At 49.2% G+C, this 18,784-nt stretch overlaps 1 protein-coding gene across 4 annotated transcripts in view; it reads right to left on the bottom strand.

Annotated features, from left to right (window-relative positions):
• Nucleotides 1–18,784, bottom strand: part of AASDH (aminoadipate-semialdehyde dehydrogenase) — a 159,670-nt gene that overhangs the window by 131,223 nt on the left and 9,663 nt on the right. The window lies entirely within an intron of this gene.

Below are 18,784 nucleotides of genomic sequence, written 5' to 3'. Positions count from 1 at the left end.
TCTTCACCCAAGAGGTGGAGGCTTCTAGAGCCAATCAGAAACACAAAAACATATTAAAAAACGTGTTTACAACAGGTGTCCAGAGTATGATGTGATCCAGATGTTCCCGTCTTGCTCTGCCTTTTAGTGTCTTTCACACACTGATAGCAAAACTTTGCATCAACACATGCTCTTACACCAGCTAAGAAATTTCTCAGCCAGAGCAGAAAATATACAAACAATACATGTTTTTTTAAGCCAATGTTTCAGCAAAGAGTTAGGCTCAAAATCCTGACTTTCACACAAAACAGGGCATGGTTTCTATCCTGCTTCAGATACCTGCTGACTCCCTTGCAGTTCTGTAACTATAGACACCAGAGTGTTGATCTGCTGTTGTGGAAGAAATGCATAGGTCTGAGTCATATATAGCAGGGCTCCTATGAACTCCAAGTATTGTGATGGATTGAGTTGTGATTTGGGATAATTGATGATTGATCCTAGGAGTTCCAGTACCTGAATGATCATGCACATTGATTCTTTTGCCCTTCAATAATTGTGGAAAAACTATGGGTAAAAAGAAGCCGCTGACTTTGAAGAACAGGCACTTTGAAAATTTCCCCTAGTAACTCTTAAATGGCGCATTCTTCTGAGACAAATACAGGATGTTAAGCAATTACCAGGCAAGAAAGCACAGTTACTTACCGTAACAGGTGTTATCCAGGGACAGCAGGCATATATTCTCACATGTGGGTGACGTCATCTACGGAGCCCCGATGCGGAAGCATTTTCAAGCAAACTTGATTGAAGATTTAAGTTTGCTCTGCTGCTCCACGCATGCGTGCCTTCCTGCTCCACTAGGGGGGCGCATCCCCTCGTGGTCTCCAGTTCACTTAACTAGCAAAGAAGCCAACCTCGGGGAGGTGGGCGGGTTGTGAGAATATATGCCTGCTGTCCCTGGATAACACCTGTTACGGTAAGTAACTGTGCTTTATCCCAGGACAAGCAGGCATGATATTCTCACATGTGGGTGACCTCCAAGCTAACTGAAAAGGGATGGAGGGAAGTTGGCAATTTAAGCAAATAGATTTCGCAATACCGATTGGCCGAACCGGCCATCGCTTCTGGACAGTGAGTCCAGACAGTAGTGGGAAGTGAAAGTATGAACCGAAGACCACGTGGCAGCCTTGCAGATTTCCTCAATAGGTGTGGACCTGAGGAACGCTACGGAGGCTGCCATCGCTCGGACCTTGTGTCCCATTACTCGACCATGCAGCGCGAGACCAGCCTGAGCGTAGCAAAAGGTGATGCAATCGGCCAACCAGTTGGACAAGGTGCGCTTGGAAACTGGATGGCCTAACCGGTTTGGGTCGAAGGACAAAAACAATTGTGGGACTTTCCGGTGTGGTTAAGTGCGTTGGAGGTAAAAGGCCAACGCTCTCTTGCAGTCAAGAGTGTGAAGCGCCACCTCTCCGGGGTGAGAGTGGGGCTTGGGAAAAAACACGGGCAAGACGATGGACTGATTGAGGTGAAAATCAGACACTACTTTAGGCAAGAACTTTGGATGTGTGTGGAGTACCACCTTGTCATGGTGGAAAAAAGTGAAGGGTGGGTCCGCTACCAGAGCCTGTAGCTCACTAACTCGCCGGGCGGAAGTGAGTGCGAGCAGGAAAATCACCTTCCACGTGAGGAATTTAGGATGGCATTTGTTTAGGGGCTCAAATGGAGGTTTCATTAGTTGAGCCAGAACCACGTTAAGGTCCCAAACCACCGGAGGGGGTTTGAGAGGAGGGTGGACATTCAGAAGACCCTTCATGAAGCGAGAGACTAAGGGGTGGAGCGAGAGGGCTTTTCCTTCCAGGGGCTGATGAAAGGCCGCAATCGCACTGAGATGTACTCGAATGGAGTTGGTCTTTAGGCCGGAGTGAGATAATTGAAGTAGATAGTCAAGGACCAGAGGGACGGGGACCGACACCGGGTCCTGGCTGTGAGAGGAGCACCAGGCTGAGAATCTGGTCCACTTTTGAGAATAGCAGGTTCTCGTTGAGGTCTTTCTAGAGGCCTCCAATATCTCCTTGACTGATTGAGACACGGGGAGAGAAGTCAGGGGGAAAGAAACCAAGCATTCAGATGCAGAGATTGAAGATTGGGATGTAACAGCGAACCCTGACTCTGTGATAGTAGAGAGGGAAACCGAGGCAGAGGCAATGGATCTCTGACACTGAGTTGAAGTAGAAGGGAAAACCAAGGCTGGCGTGGCCAGCGAGGAGCAATCAGGATCAGGGTGGCTTTCACCGTTTTCAGGTGGACCAGCGTCCGCAGGATCAGAGGAAACGGCGGAAACGCGTACAGAAACCTTCCCTCCCAGTCGAGGAGGAAGGCGTCGGCCTCGAGTCGGTCCGGGGAGTGTATCCGGGATCAGAAGAGGGGCAGTTTGTAATTGTGGGGGGATGCGAACAGATCTATTTGAGGCGTCCCCCACTGTTCGAACACCTGTCGTAGGGTCTGAGAGTGCAGCGACCACTCGTGTGGCTGGAGGAGGCGGCTAAGTCTGTCCGCCAGACAGTTTTGTTCTCCTTGTATGTACACCGCTCGAAGGAAGGTGTTGTTGGAGATTGCCCATTTCCAGAGGCGTACGGCTTCCCGACAGAGGGACCAAGACCCTGTCCCCCCTTGTTTGTTTACGTAGTACATTGCTACCTGGTTGTCGGTTTGGATGAGGACCACCCGGTCGTGAAGCAGATGTTGAAAAGCTACAGCTGCGAGATAGATGGCCCGGAGTTCTAGCACGTTGATGTGACAGCGGCGGTCTTCTGCCGACCACATCCCCTGAGTGCGGAGGCCGTCCAGGTGGGCTCCCCAAGCGTACTCCGACGAGTCCGTGGTGTCACAATCCTATCCCCGATGCTCTGGCTGTACCGGGTTTGGCTCTCACTAAAGCTAGCCCAATCGTACAGAGAGCTAATCATGGGGATAGGGTTGTGACCAGGAGAAGGGAAATAGCTGCATTCCCCTTTAAACCTGAAAATACTGATTGTGAGGGAGGAGAGGAAAGTGAAGAGAATGGCCTTGAACAGCCTCCTTGGGACCTCCCTCCCTCCTCAAACTCTCAGCTGAGGGAGATAATGAGGAAGCCGAGAAAACCTAGGCAAACTTTACAGGCAGCTCCTCCCCCTCAGAGAGCAGGGTGTGTTCGGCTGAACACTTTAGGCTGCTCTTAGGAGGAAAAGGGCAGTTCACTCTGGGCCAGCCCAGGAAGAGGTCTATCCAGGCTGTTCTCCTGTAAACCAGGATATTGAAATGCAGGAAACAGACATTGACCCTGTGGTCAGCCAGCCAGCCGAGCCAGAACCTATGGACTATATGGAAACTCCCAGTCTGCCTGAAGACATCCAGATGCAGGAAAGCTAAGTGGCAGGGCTGGGTAGTTTGGGGGAGTTAAAGCATACTCTGCCCGTTTGTCTGTTGTTCAAGATAGGTTCTTTAGGCTGAAAGTTTGAAGTGACTTGTGCTGCCCTGCTTAGGAAAGCAGGAAGAAAAAAAACCAAAACAAAACGTTTTTTTGTTTGAACTGCTAGGTTCCAGCCTAGTTAAGCTGGCCTGATTTTTCCTACTGTGTTATTGTGAACCTGGGGAAGTAACATAGAAACATAGAAACATAGAAGGTGACGGCAGATAAGGGCCAAGGCCCATCAAGTCTGCCCACATCAATGACCCTCCCCTACCTCTCTTTGCGAAGAGATCCCACCTTTCGATCCCATTTAGCCTTAAAATCAGGCACACTGCTGGCCTCAATCACCTGCATCGGAAGACCTTCACCGAGAGGGTGGTGGATCGATGGAATGAAGTATTTCCTGGTGTCGCCATGTAGTGTCCCTCCCCTGATTTTCCATGGATGCCCTCGTGTTGACGTGGGTTCCTTGAAGAAGAAGATATCCTCCCCCACCTCGATACGGCGCGTGAGGTACTTGAATGTCTCGATCATGTCCCCCCTCTCCCTGCGTTCCTCAAGGGAGTAGAGCTGCAGTTTATTCAGCCGTTCCTCATACGGGAGATCCCTGAGCCCCGTGACCATCCGTGTGGCCATTCGCTGGACCGACTCTAGTCTCAGCACATCTTTGCGGTAATGTGGTCTCCAGAATTGTACACAGTATTCCAGATGGGGTCTCACCATGGACCTATATAATGGCATTATGACTTCGGGCTTACGGCTAACGAAACTCCTTCGTATGCAACCCATGATTTGTCTGGCTTTAGATGAAGCTTTCTCCACCTGAGTTGCAGTCTTCATGTCCTCACTGATGATTACCCCTAAGTCTCGTTCCGCTACAGTTCTCTCTAGGATCTCACCATTAAGAGTGTAAGTCTTACATGGATTTCTGTTGCCTAGGTGCATGACCTTGCATTTTTTGGCATTGAAGTTTAGTTGCCAGGTCCTGGACCAATTCTCCAGTAGGAGGAGGTCGTGTGCCATACTATCGGTCTTGGATTTGTTGTCAGGTCCTGTTGTGTTCTTGTCCACTATATTGCATAATTTGGCATCATCGGCGAATAACGTTAATTTACCCTGAAGCCCTTCAGCCAAGTCCCTTATGAAGATGTTGAACAAGATTGGGCCCAAGACCGAGCCCTGCGGCACTCCACTTAACACCTCTGTCGTTTCGGAGGGGGAGCCATTCACCACCACCCTCTGAAGTCTACCTCCTAGCCAGTCCCCCACCCATGTAGTCAAGGTATCTCCCAAACCTATAGAGCTCATCTTGCTCAACAACCTGCGGTGTGGTACGCTATCGAATGCTTTGCTGAAATCCAAGTACACGACATCCAGGGACTCCCCAATATCCAGCTTCCTCGTCACCCAGTCAAAGAAGCTGATCAGGTTGGATTGACAGGACCTCCCCTTTGTAAACCCATGTTGACGGGGATCTCGCAGATTCCCCTCGTTAAGGACCGCATCCAATTGGTGTTTGATTAGAGTTTCCATTAGTTTGCTTACTATTGATGTGAGACTCACTGGTCTGTAGTTCGTAGCTTCCGTCCTACTTCCTTTTTTGTGGAGTGGAATGACATTAGCCGTTTTCCAGTCTAGCGGGACTTTTCCTTTGCTAAGGGAGAGATTGAAGAGTGTTGATAGTGGTTTCGCCAAGGTGTCTTTTAACTCTCTGAGTACTCTGGGGTGTATGTTGTCTGGCCCCATGGCTTTGTGAACCTTGAGTTTGGATAGTTCACTGTAGACACTATTGGGCGTTATCTCGAAGCTGCAAAACGGGTCTATCGAGCTATCCCCTGTTGGTAGTTGAGGGCCGGATCCCTGCGCCTCGCGGGTGAAAACTGAGCAAAAGTATTCATTTAACAGTTTAGCCTTCTCGGAGTCCGATTCTACATAGTTCCCGTCCGGTTTCCTAAGGCGTACTATCCCTCCTGTGTTCCTGTTTCTATCACTAATATACCTAAAGAATGCTTTATCGCCCTTTTTGATATTCTTTGCTAGATTCTCCTCCACCTGCAATTTGGCCTCTCTGACTGCTGTTTTGACGGTTCTTGACTTGGCCAGATAGTCTTCTCTGGATCCCTGCTTCCCTGAATGTTTGAAGGAGATGAATGCTCTCTTCTTCTCTTTTATGAGGTTGGAGACCTCCGTAGAGAACCACTGCGGTTTGTTTTTTCTTCGTCGTTTACTTACAGATTTGATAAATCTGTTTGTTGCTTCGTGTATGGTAGTTTTCAGTGTTGACCACAATTCCTCTACATTATCAGTCTCTGCTTGGTTTTGCAGCGACTGATGGATGAATTCCCCCATGTCCTCGAAGTTGGTGTCCTTGAAGCTGAGGACCTTAGTTAATGTGTTGGGTTTGGCGAAACCTTTTCTGAGGTTAAACCATACCATGTTGTGGTCACTGGATGACAGCGTGTCTCCCACAGAGACATCTGTGACACTTTCTCCGTTGGTAAGTATTAGGTCTAGAATCGCCTGATCCCTAGTTGGCTCCAAAACCATTTGCTTGAGTCTGGCTCCCTTTATAGAGTTTAATAGCCTTTTGCTGCTTCCGGTCGCAGAGGAAAGTGTGTTCCAATTCACGTCAGGCATATTGAAGTCCCCCATCAATACTGTGTCCCCACGCAAGGTGATATTCTCTATGTCCTCGATTAATTCCATATCAAGGTCTTCCTGTTGCCTTGGAGGTCTGTATACTATGCCGAGGTACAGGCATTTGTCCTTTCCCCTGGCCATATTTACCCACAGGGATTCCCCTGTGTACCTAACATCTGTGATTCTGGTAACTTTGATGTCATCTTTGGCATATAGTGCTACCCCTCCTCCCATTTTGCCCTCCCTGTCTTGGCGGAACAGATTGTAACCCGGTATGACCACGTCCCACCTGTGGGAGTCCGTAAGCCAGGTTTCGGATATTGCCACCACATCTAGGTCGGCGCCCCTCATTTCCGTTTCCAATTCCAGAATCTTGTTGCCCAAACTGTGGGCATTGACGTACATAGCCTTCCAAGTCCTAGGTTTGTTATGGCTATCTAGTGATATTCCCGATTGAGCTCCATCGGCTCCTTTGGTATTGTTTGCGATGTGTGTATTCTTCTTAGACCCTGAAACACAGTGTGAACTTACCCCGGATTCGAAAATGTCAGTATCCCCCCTGAACCCGGAATTGTGAGCACCCCCCCCAGATCCATGATTGCTATGTGTATATACCTCAGATCCTGAATGGTATTTGCAGCTTACTTCATTAGATAGGTTATTAGTGCCCGTACCCTCCCCCAACTTACCTAGTTTAAAGCCCTATGGAGTAGGCGGGCTAATCGGTGTCCAAAGACGTTCTTCCCTCTGCTGGACAGGTGCAACCCATCTGGTCCCTGTAGTCCCTGTAGTGCCTCTCCGTGGTTCAGGAACCCGAAGTTCATCTCCTTGCACCATCCTTGCAGCCAGTCGTTTGCCTTCTGGATCCGATTCTCTCTGGCTCTTCCCTTGCCTCTTACTGGAAGGATCGAGGAGAACACAACCTGCGCATCCAACCTCCTCAGCTTCTCACCCAGGGCACCAAAGTCCTCAGGTATCCTCTCCGGGGTGCTCCTGGCGGTATCGTTGGTTCCGACATGGATAAGAAGCATGGGGAAGTGGTCCTGGGGCTTGATGAGACTGTCCAAGCAGGCGGTTACATCCCGGATCCTGGCTCCTGGCAAACAGCAAACCTCTCTCGATTGAATATCTGGTCTGCAGATTGGGCCCTCCGTGCCCCTCAGCATTGAATCCCCAATTACCACAACTCTACGCTTCTTAGGGGAGGGCCGTACTGATGTCTCTGGGACCGGAACCTCCTGCTGGATATCTTCCTGCTTCTCATTGTCAGGTCTTCCCTGAAGCAGCTGGAATCTGTTCCTCAATGGAATTTGCGGGGTTGATGTAGAACTACCCTGTGTGTGAGAAAAAGAGACAGTATATGAGGAAGGTTTTTTGTGTTTGCCTGTGGAGGAGGTTACCAGCTGCCAGGAGTCAGCGTCGTCTGCCTCCTCCTGAATTCCAATTGTTGGTCCCAATGAAGCAGGAATGGTGGTTTTGGGCGTCCCGAGGATGGTCCTGCCAGGTTCCTGTACGGTGATCTGGGACAGTTCCTGGATGACTTCATCGATGTAGGCCTCGTCATCCCGGATACTTCTTAAGCGCATGACCTCCTCTCTCAAGCTATTCAGTTCTTGTAACAGGCTGTCCTCTAGTTGATCCGTCGTTTCTGTCTGCGTAGAAACTGTAGCCATTTTTGTGGGGATGGCCTCGGTCTGTACAGATACCTCTGTGCTCTGTCCCAGCTCTCCCTCTGTTTCCGTGGCCACCCCCTCGATCCCTTTGGTGACTAGACCGCCTACCTTGATTGCAGTCCTGTTGCTTCTGGTTCTACCTGCCATTTTTTTTTTTTTTTTTTTTTTTTAAAGATATTTGTAAGTTATTTAATTGGGTGTTCGTTAGTTGTCAGACAGTTGAAGGTTAGAAGGATGATGTTAGAAAGATGTAGGGTGTCAGCTAATTGTTAGTTATACTGCCTGTTTATTAGTTTGCAAGTTTGAGGATAGGGTGACTTCTGGTAAGAAGAAATTAGAATTTAAGCAGAAAGTTTAAGAAAGTTAGTGATAGAAAGCAGTAAGTTTTAGAATGTTTGGGGAGAATCCACTGTCTATACTGGTTGGGATTGTGGGGCCATTAGTGGCATTCTGTGTTACAGAAAAGTAAATTGGTGGATTCGCTTACTCCCCTTCCCCCACCAACTCCCATTGAGCTGGTTGGGGGCTCAAGCCTCAATAACTAAAAGGCTTGTGCACAAAAACCATCTGTAGTGCTAACAGTAGTGTTTGTTGTTGGTCTGAATGTAAAGACAGCAACTCTTTTTGGTTTATTTTTACTTACCTGAACCGTCAGGATGTAGATGACGGCTGAAAACCTAGACCTGTTGGTCGGTTATATAATTTTTGTTGGTGTGATTTTTACTACTTGGGAATTTGGACTAACTACAAGTTTACTCCCAGCAATATACCACATAATAAAGTGGTCATCACAGGAACAACTAAATTGACTCTGATTTTCTTTTTTGCCTGTTTATTTTGGTTATGAGTGAATGTCGTTCAGCAGGACTTCCTTCCTTTATGGGAAGCACGCAGAAGGAGCTCTAAGGTGAGCGTGGACCGGCCCCGCTGAAGTACAGGTACCGGCCCCGCCACAGTGGTGAGTACCTTGCTGTGAGGAGGGGCGAGGAAGAGCAAACCTTTGGAAAGATTTGAAGAGTCGGCCCACCAGCGGAGCGATCGTTGCAAGGAAGGAGTCACTGTCATGGGACTATCGATCGGGTCCCGGTCTTGACGCCATTGAAAGGCCAGGGTCCATTGAGGGATTCTCAGATGGAGACGGGCAAAGGGTGTGACATGGACGGTGGAGGCCATGTGGTCCAGGAGAGTCATCATCTGTCGAGCTGATACCGAGGTCAGCAATGAGATCCTTCGGCTCAGACTTACTAACGCCTCTAGACGCGGAGGGGGGAGGAAGGAACGGAGGCGAACCGTGTCCAGGTTGCCCCGATGAATTGTAGGGACTGTGAGGGGCGTAGTTGGGATTTTGGGAAGTTTATCTCGAACCCCAGACTCTGTAGGTAGATAATAGTCTGTTGGGTCGCTGAGATAACCCCTTCCCTGGACGGGGCTTTGATCAGCCAGTCATCCAGGTAGGGGAATACCTGAAGACCTTGGGAGCGTAAGGTAGCTGCGACCACCACGAGGCACTTGGTGAAGACCCGAGGTGACGATGCTAGGCCGAAGGGGAGGACTCGGTATTGCAGGTGCAGGTCTCCCACCTGAAAACGCAAGAACTTGCAGTGAGCGGGGTGCACTGGAACATGTGTGTACGCCTCCTTCAGATCGAGGGAGCAGAGCCAGTCGCCCTCGTCGATCAGGGGGTAGAGGGTCGGTAGGGAAAGCATCCGAAATTTTTCCCGTACCAGAAATTTGTTGAGGCGTCTCAAGTCTAGTATTGGGCGAAGGTCTCCCGTTTTTTTCGGTACCAGGAAGTAACAGGAGTAGAAGCCCTTCCCCCGTTGGCCGGGGGGAACCTCCTCCACTGCTCTCAGGTGAAGCAGATCTCAAGCTTCGGAGAGGAGTAGGGGTAGCTGCATCCGGTTGGGAGGTCAATTCCTTGGGGGGTTGTCTGGAGGGATGGCCCGAAAGTTGAGAGAGTATCCTGATGAGATCACGCCAAGGACCCATGCGTCCGACGTGACTTGTTTCCAGCGAGGGTAAAAGACTTTGAGGCGACCCCCGATGGGAAGGAGGCCTGGGACTATGGCGGAGGGGGCCCGCCCCCTTCCGCGTATCCCGTCAAAAGGACGGGGATGGTTTGGTAGTCGCAGGTGGTTGGGACTTGGGCAGAGCCCGATGGTGGGCTTGCGGACGCCTGGGCGGAGGCCGCGAGAAGGCAGGAGTGGATTTTTGTGGGTAGTGGCGCGGAGGGGCCCTGAAAGGCCTGGACGCGGGCGGTTTACGCTTTTGCCGCACGAGGGAGGCAAACGAGCGTTCGTGTTCGGAGAGGCGTTTTGTAGCCGCCTCGATAGTGTCATCGAACAGTTCTTTACCCATGCAGGGGAGGTTAGCCAACCGGTCCTGTAAGTTGGGGTCCATGTCGACCAGGCGCAGCCAAGCTAGGCGGCGCATGGCAATAGCAAAGGCTGCCTCTCTGGAGGAGAGTTCGAAGCCATCATAGGCCGCGTGGAATAGATGGAGGTGTAGGTTGGAGAGGGACTCTGAAAGCAGGTTAAACGCTCCTTGGCGGGAGGCCGGTAAGTCAGTCTCAAAGGCTCTCAGTAGTCCAATGAGGTGTTTGAGGTAAGATGTGAAGGTGAAAGTGTAGCTTTGCACCCTAGAGGCCATCATCGCATTTTGATATAGTCTCCTGCCGAACTTGTCTAGGGTTCGGCCTTCTCGGCCTGGGGGGACCGCCGCTGAGACCCTGGAGGGGTGAGCCTTTTTCAAGGAGGATTCTACTAACAGCAACTGGTGGGAGAGCTGCGGTTGTTCAAATCCCGGGAAGGGTACTGTACGGTACTTGGCCTCCATTTTGGAGGGTACTGCTGTGACCATATAGGAGGTCTCCAGGTTCCTGAAGAAAGCCTGTTGGAGTACCGGGTTAGGCAGTAAGCAAAGGGATTCTCTGGGCAGTGATGGCATATCCAGCTCCGCTAGGTACTCCTTAGAGTATCTGGAGTCGGATTGGAGGTCCAAGTCCAAAGCGTGGCCCATTCCTGGACAAAGCGAGAGAAGGATGGGCAGGATGTTCCCGAGGCCCTGTGCGGGGTCGGTGAACGAGACCTCCGTCGGGTGGAGAAGGATGGGGAGGTTTCCCTCGAGTATCGAGGCTCCTGCTCCGATCCACGCTCCGAGACCGGGGAAGCAATGTGAAAGTGTTCCGGGGTCGTGGATCTCCGACGTCTCGAGGAGCCCCTCGGAGACGATGCCAGGGTTCGGGGTACCGATCGATGTCGAATCGGTGACCTCGAACCGGAATCCCTCGGTGAAAGCCTGAAACCTCGGATCGGAGCCCCGGTCCGAGGGGGAGTTCGGAGGATGCGCGGGTTGGAGAGTGATAGCTCCGTCACCCTCAGCGGTCCTGTACGAGGTGTAGGTGAACGGCCTCGTAGAGTGGGAGAACCCCGGGCCTTCTTGGAGGTACGGCGGTTCGAGGTTTCCGTCGGTTTAGCACGACGTTTTGCCCCGCGGCGGTCTGTGGAGGGAGAGCGCCTCGGGTGTCTCGGCGAGGAGTCCGAGGAGGATGGGATGCGGCGAAGCTTGCGCGTTTTTCCCCGAGGTGGCTCGGCACGAGGATCAGGCTGGTCTGGCACATGCGGGGTCGGGGTCGAGGTCGAGGCCGGTTGTAGATGGGCCATTGAAGCGGACAGCTCCGATGAGATCATCGCTCGGAGTAGGTCCTGGAAAACGAGCACGGACAGCATCGAGGGCATGTCCACTGCCTCGGTGCGCTCCACCGGGGGCGACCTCGTATCAGTGTATTCCCGTGTGGTGGAGACACGGCCCGAAGGCTTGGAGGGCTTCGCCGGGGCTGTAAGCATGGGACTTCCGCCATGCGTCGCCGGTGTCCCCGAGGCTGGCTTCTTCGCTGTTACGGGACCTGAAGAGGGAAGAGGGGACTTACCTGGAGCCGAGGCTTTCTGTTGTCCCGAGGACTTCGGATTCGAGTCTCGAGGCGATGCCGAGGTATTCGGGGCCGAGGTCAAGGCCGGGGCCGGGGCCGGGGCCGGGGCCGAGGCCGGGGCCGACCTCGAGGCCGAGGTAGAGGGTTGGTCGGCGGCGAAGAGATCCGCCATGCGGGCTTTTCTTCGGCGGAGGGCCCAGTTCTGGAAAGTAGCACACTGGGGGCAGGAGTCGGTTGGATGAGCGGCCCCCAGGCAGAGGATGCACCGGCGATGCGGGTCTGTGATGGAAAGAAGCCGCTCGCACCGGGTGCACTTTTTAAAGCCGGTCAAAGGCCGGGACATAGAATCGAAACTGGCCGCGGCTCGAGTAGCCACGCGGCCACGGGGACCCGGAAGCCTCCGGGTCGGTCAAAAACGAAGCAGGAACAAGTTGAAACAAGAAAAATTTGCGCACAGCGACTTAATCGAGAAAAATAAGAAAAAATTGCGGTGCTAGAAGGTAGTTGGGGCAGAGCCTGAAAAAACACGACTTCTAGGCTCAGCGGAAAATTTTGAACTGGAGACCACGAGGGGATGCGCCCCCTAGTGGAGCAGGAAGGCACGCATGCGTGGAGCAGCAGAGCAAACTTAAATTTTCAATCAAGTTTGCTTGAAAATGCTTCCGCATCGGGGCTCCGTAGATGACGTCACCCACATGTGAGAATATCATGCCTGCTTGTCCTGGGATAAACATTTTTATATACTTTAAAGAGCAAATTCTATAAAGGACACCTAAAAGTTAGGCATCGTGTAGACGTCCAGGAGCACAACGCACAGCGCGATTCTGTAATGCATAGATGCACAATAAAGAATCATGCTCAGCAGCATCCAGCGAATTTAAGCACATCTATATAGTTAGACATAAGAACATAAGAGCTGCCATCTCTGGATCAGACCTTCGGTCCATCAAGTCCGGCGATCCGCACACGCGGAGGCCCAGCCAGGTGTACACCTAGCGTAATTTTAGTCACCCATATCCCTCTATGCCTTTCGTAAGGAGATGTGCATCTAATTTGCTTTTAAATCCTAGAATGGTGGATTCCACAAAAACCTTCTCTGGGAGAACATTCCAGGTATCCACCACTCGTTGCATGAAGCAGAACTTCCTGATATTTGTCCTGGACTTGTCCCCCCTTAGCTTCAGTCCATGTCCTCTTGTCCGTGTCACATTGGACACTGTAAATAATTTTTTTTCCTGCTCTATTTTGTCAATTCCTTTCAGTATTTTGAAAGTCTCAATCATATCCCCTCACAGTCTCCTTTTCTCAAGGGAGAACAATCCCAGTCTCTTAAGTCATTCCTCGTATTCCAAGTTCTCCATACCTTTTATTAGCTTCGTTGCTCGTTTCTGCACCCTCTCCAGCAGTTTTATATCCTTCTTTAGGTTGGGAGACCAAAGTTGGACACAGTATTCCAAGCAGCATTATAACTTTCTCCGATCTACTTGTAATTCCTTTCTTTATCATACCTAACATTCTATTTGCTTTCTTTGCCGCTGCCATGCATTTTGCCGACGGCTTCAGGGTCCTATCTATCAGTACACCCAGGTCCTTTTCTTGTTCGCTCTTACCCAGAGTTGCACCTGACATTCTATACTCATGTTCCTTGTCCTTTACAGAATTGTGTTCCTTGTCCTTTACAGAATTGTGTTCCTTGTTCTTTAGGCGTCGCATAGACATCCTAGCAATGTCTATAATGTTATCGTGTTTTAACATTATGATGGCATTAAAACGGCAATTTTATGCTGGGTTTTTTTTTTTAAATTATAGTTTTGAATACATTACAATATCCAATAATTCCAAAGGAAAAAAGGAAAAAAATCACACAAAGCAATACATAATCAAATCATACATACATAATTCCTTTTAAGCCCACATCAATGGGGAGAACATGTTACTATTTCTAATCAAATAAATTCAAGAAAACTAAAGGACAATAATTCTCGGTTTGTACTAGACCACCTTGAATCATTCCTTACTATGGGATATTAATTTAATTACTCCTCTTATTCTCAGCTAGGTGAAACAAACTCATTTCTATTCTTGGTTATCTAGAGTCACCAAAGCGGCCGGGCGAGCCCGGATTAGTTTTGGTCTGATAAACGCACACATCCCGGGAGGTCAGCGCTCGTCGGCATGTATTAGCTCTAGAATTACCACAGTTATCCAAGTAATCGCAACTAAAAATTGTTGTAGTTGTGTAGGATCCCAAAAAGCATACTCAATATCTTGTAGCTTAATCAAAAATTTACAAGGAAATTTTAGATAGAAAGATGCCTTCAAAGCCAGAACTCTATCCTTCAATTTCAGAAATTCTTTCCTTCTAAATTGAGTGGTTCTGGAGACATCCGGAAAAATCCTAACAAAATCCCCACAAAATTTCATTAACCTATTTTTAAAATAAAGTTTCATTATTAACGCCTTATCCATCTCGCTCATGCATGTTATCACCAGGGTGGACTGACTCTGGATCACATCCTGTGTATCTTCCAAAAATTCGGTCAGATTTACCTCTGGTGTGGCCAGATGGTCCACCTCCTGGGCAGATTCAATTTTTTTAGGAGGAATATAATAACAATTATTTATTGGAAATTTCTCCGCATTGGCCATTCCCAGTATTTCTTTAAGAAACTTCCTTAATAAAATTTCAGGTGACAATAAATGAGTTACTGGAAAATTGACCAAGTGGAGATTTTTTGCTCTATTCATATTCTCCATAGATTCAATTTTAGAATGTATAACTGTAGAATCTTTAACAGCAGATACCGAGACAGCTTGTAAATTATTACATTGAGTTTCTACAATATTTAATCGTTTATCCAAACAACCTAAGTTAGAGTCCACATTTTCTAATTTAGAAGAAACAGACTGAGAAAAATCCCCCATTTGTTTCATCATTGTCCTGAGACACCCTTCAACTCTAGATATTCCTAACCATAAATCCCTTAGGGTAATATCCTGTGTTTCCTCTGTACGTGGACTTTCCTCCACTCCTCCAGAAAGAATCAATGGTTTAGGTATTTCAGTATAAACTAATTTACCTATATGAGTAGAGGAAACCCCTTGTGCATCGGATATAGTAGGGTTTATATTCCTACTATCACTTGATACTGGGTGAAGGGGAGGAGTCCGTTCGAGGGGACTTATTGATGCTCCTGACAAAGATGAATCTATATTTGATGATACAGCAAGTGGATTTTCAGATAATAATGTTAAATGTCTGTCCATGGGACCAGATACCACTGATGTTGAACTTTTTGGTTTGATTTTTATTTTCCCCATATCCAAACAAACAAGCAAATATTTAAAGTAAATTATATTACCAAGAAGATCCTTCTCTCAGGCTCCTCGTGGCTCCAAGGGGCTCCCAAGAGGCCTTGCGTGCCCCTTAGGGCACGCCCCTGCGGCCGCAAACGCGGCAGCGGCAACTTTTCAAGAAGTTGGAGACGGACCCGATGACATCAGTGGGTCCGTCTCTGTGAGTGCCTGTCGGCGTTGGTCGAACAAGAATGAAGCGCCGCTGCTGCAGGAGACAGGGACCACCAGAAAGCCTCCTCCAATATCCTCCGGGTTAGTAACAGCTCCCAATGTGAACCACGGCATCGGCAACTTTTCAAGAAGTTGGAGACGGACCTGATGATGTCAGGGGGTCCGTCTCTGTGAGTGCCTGTCGGCGTTGGTCGAACAAGAATGAAGCGCCGCTGTTGCAGGAGACAGGGACCACCAGAAAGCCTCCTCCAATATCCTCTGGGTTAGTAACAGCTCCCAATGTGAACCGCGGCAGTGGCAACTTTTCAAGAAGTTGGAGACGGACCCGATGACGTCAGGGGGTCCGTCTCTGTGAGTGCCTGTCGACGTTGGTCGAACAAGAATGAAGCGCCGCTGCTGCAGGAGACAGGGACCACCAGAAAGCCTCCTCCAATATCCTCCGGGTTAGTAACAGCTCCCAATGTGAACCACGGCAGCGGCAACTTTTCAAGAAGTTGGAGACGGACCCGATGACATCAGGGGGTCCGTCTCTGTGAGTGCCTGTCGGCGTTGGTCGAACAAGAATGAAGCGCCGCTGCTGCAGGAGACAGGGACCACCAGAAAGCCTCCTCCAACATCCTCCGGGTTAGTAACAGCTCCCAATGTGAACCGCGGCAGCGGCAACTTTTCAAGAAGTTGGAGACGGACCCGATGACGTCAGGGGGTCCGTCTCTGTGAGTGCCTGTCGGCATTGGTCGAACAAGAATGAAGTGCCGCTGCTGCAGGAGACAGGGACCACCAGAAAGCCTCCTCCAATATCCTCCGGGTTAGTAACAGCTCCCCTTTATGCTGTTTTTTACATTAAAATTGTATGCAGTAAAATGGCACTGCTATTATATTTATTTATCACTTATATCCTAAGTGGTTACATTTAGCTACTTTATCATATTTCCCTTCTGTCCCAGTGGGCTCAAACTCTTATCTAGTATACCTGGAGCAATGAGGGGTTTGAACCCACAACCTCAAGGTGCTGAGGCCGTATGATTTCGATTGTTTGTATTTTAGGGAAAAAAAATGTAACTTTTGCTTTTACTCTTTTCTATCCTATTTTTAAATGGAGTTCCTTTCCTGATGATTGTGTATTATATATTGTACACCGCTTGGATCCTTTTTTAGGCTGTTATGCGGTAGAGAAAGTTTTTAATAAACATAAAAACTGCACCACACATTCAGCTTATATCCTCTCGATTCACATGCAGTCATTTCTCTAGGATAAATATCAAACATGTACCTTCAACATTTGTCCAGTTCCTCTGCTGTTTAAAAAAACCCCAACAAAAAACAACAACTCCTTTGGCTTCAATCAACTCACATTAAAAAATATATAATATATAATAATAAAACGCTAAGCGCGCATGTGCATTCATACCCCATGCTTCCCTGATCCCTGATCTGTCGCGCTGTGCCAGCAAGAGTGTGCATGCGCGCTTACTACATCGTCGGCTGCCAGGAGGAGGGCTTCGAGGGAGCCGGCTGTCGGCAGAGGGCAGATACCGGGCTAGGACGGTCTGCAGATAGATGACTTGCTCCAGCTCGCGCCACATTCAAAATTAAAAATAAACGGCCCCACACCGCCTCCCTGCTCGCGTAGACCTCCATCAACGAAAAACGGCACTACCGGCCGAAGTTTATTTTAAAAGTTTAAAGTCGCTGCGGTGGCTCCTCTCATGAGCCACACCTGCGTCGGAGAAGGCTTCCGACGCAGGCAGCGATCGTGAGAGGAGCCGCCGCGGCAACTTTAAATTTTAAAAATAAACTTCAAATGGTAGTGAAGTTTTTCCATTTCTGGCTGTTCCCTCTCTTATTAACTCAGCGCTCGAGCTGGTCCCCAGCTCTCGTAAACTCGCCGGATTTGCGGACAACAGAGCAACGGTGCGGGGAAGAAAGAAATGACTGAGCCATGACAACAGGTGCGTGCTTTTTACATCTCTTGAGCGGCCGAGGTATTTTTACCCGTCGCAGGATTCAATATGTGTTAAAAAACAAACAAACAAACCTAAGTAAGAACACCTTGGTGGGAGGGAGGAATGCATGACTTAGGAGCCCCAGATTCTAAAACCCAACCAACAATTTGTTCTGGGGAGGGGGTGGGGAGACAGAAGGGGGCCCCGGAGAGACAGTCAGGCATGGCACAATAGATAAATACAGGTAGGCAGGGGGGCCAGGGATATACAGATTTTGCGCCTCGCTCACCATATCCTTGAATAAAGATCAGGCTTGCTCTACAGTCTGCCATTTCTTCGAGATGCTCCTAAGTTTCTTCCTTACCATTATCCTCATCGCTTCGTAGTTTCCTTTCTTGAAGTTAAAAGTTGTTGCGGTGGTTCTCTTTCCCTTCAGTATTCCTACTTCAACTCTTCTCTGGACCCTTTCGAGTAGTACCGTGTCCTTCTTCATGTACGGCGACCAGTGCTGTATGGAGTACTCCAGGTGAGGGTGCACCATGGCCCGGTACAACGGCATGATAACCTTCTCCAATCTGTTTGTGATCCCCTTCTTTATCATTCCTAACATTCTGTTCGCCCTTTTCGCCGCCGCCACACACTGCTTGGACGGCTTCATCGACTTGTCGATCAGAACTCCCAAGTCTCTTTCCTGGGGGTTCTCTCCAAGTACTGCACCGGACATCCTGTATTTTTGTATAAGATTTTTGTTACCAACATGCATCACCTTACACTTATTCATGTGCCATTTTGTGGCCCATTTGCCATTTGTGGCCCATTTCTCGAGGGTGTTTATGTCGCGTTGCAGATCTTTGCGATCCCCCTGCATCTTCACTACTCTGAATAACTTCGTATCGTCCGCAAATTTTATCACCTCGCTCATCGTACCTATGTCCAGATCGTTTATAAAGATGTTGAGGAGCACGGGTCCAAGCACTGAGCCCTGCAGCACCCCACTGGTGACGCTCTTCCAGTCCGAGTATTGTCCATTTACCCCCACTCTGTTTCCTATGCTCCAGCCAGTTTTTAATCCACGTATTTCACCCTCGATCCCATGGCTCGCAATTTTCCAAAGTAGTCGTTCATGCGGAACCTTGTCGAACATCTTCTGAAAGTCCAGATATACAATGTCGACCGGGTCACCCTTGTCTATCTGCCTGTTTACTCCCTCAAAGAAGTGCAGCAATTTTGTCAAACAAGATCTGCCTTTGCTGAAACTGTGCTGGCTGGTCGTCATCAGCCTGGGTCCGTCAAGGTGATCAATGATGCGGTCCTTTATCAGCGCCTCTACCATCTTTCCCAGTACTGAGGTCAAACTCACCGGTCTGTAGTTTCCCAGGTCTCCCCTCGAACCTTTTTTGAAGATCAGCGTAATATTCGCCACCTTCCAGTCCTCCGGAATCTTTACCGATACGATCGACAGATTGGCTATTAGTTGAAGCAGTTCATCTATGGTCCCTTTTAGTTCCTTGATGACCCTTGGATGGATGCCATCCAGTCCCAGGGATTTATCACTCTTAAGCCTATCAATCTGCGTGAATACTTCTTCTAGACTGACCATTAACTCTGTCAGTTTCCCGTTTTCACTCCCAGTATATAGCCTAAT

This window comes from Geotrypetes seraphini, chromosome 1, assembly GCF_902459505.1.
Source record: "Geotrypetes seraphini chromosome 1, aGeoSer1.1, whole genome shotgun sequence".
Lineage (NCBI taxonomy): Eukaryota > Metazoa > Chordata > Amphibia > Gymnophiona > Dermophiidae > Geotrypetes > Geotrypetes seraphini.
The sequence above is the reverse complement of the archived record's forward strand: the minus strand, read 5'-3'. Positions and strand labels throughout refer to the sequence as shown.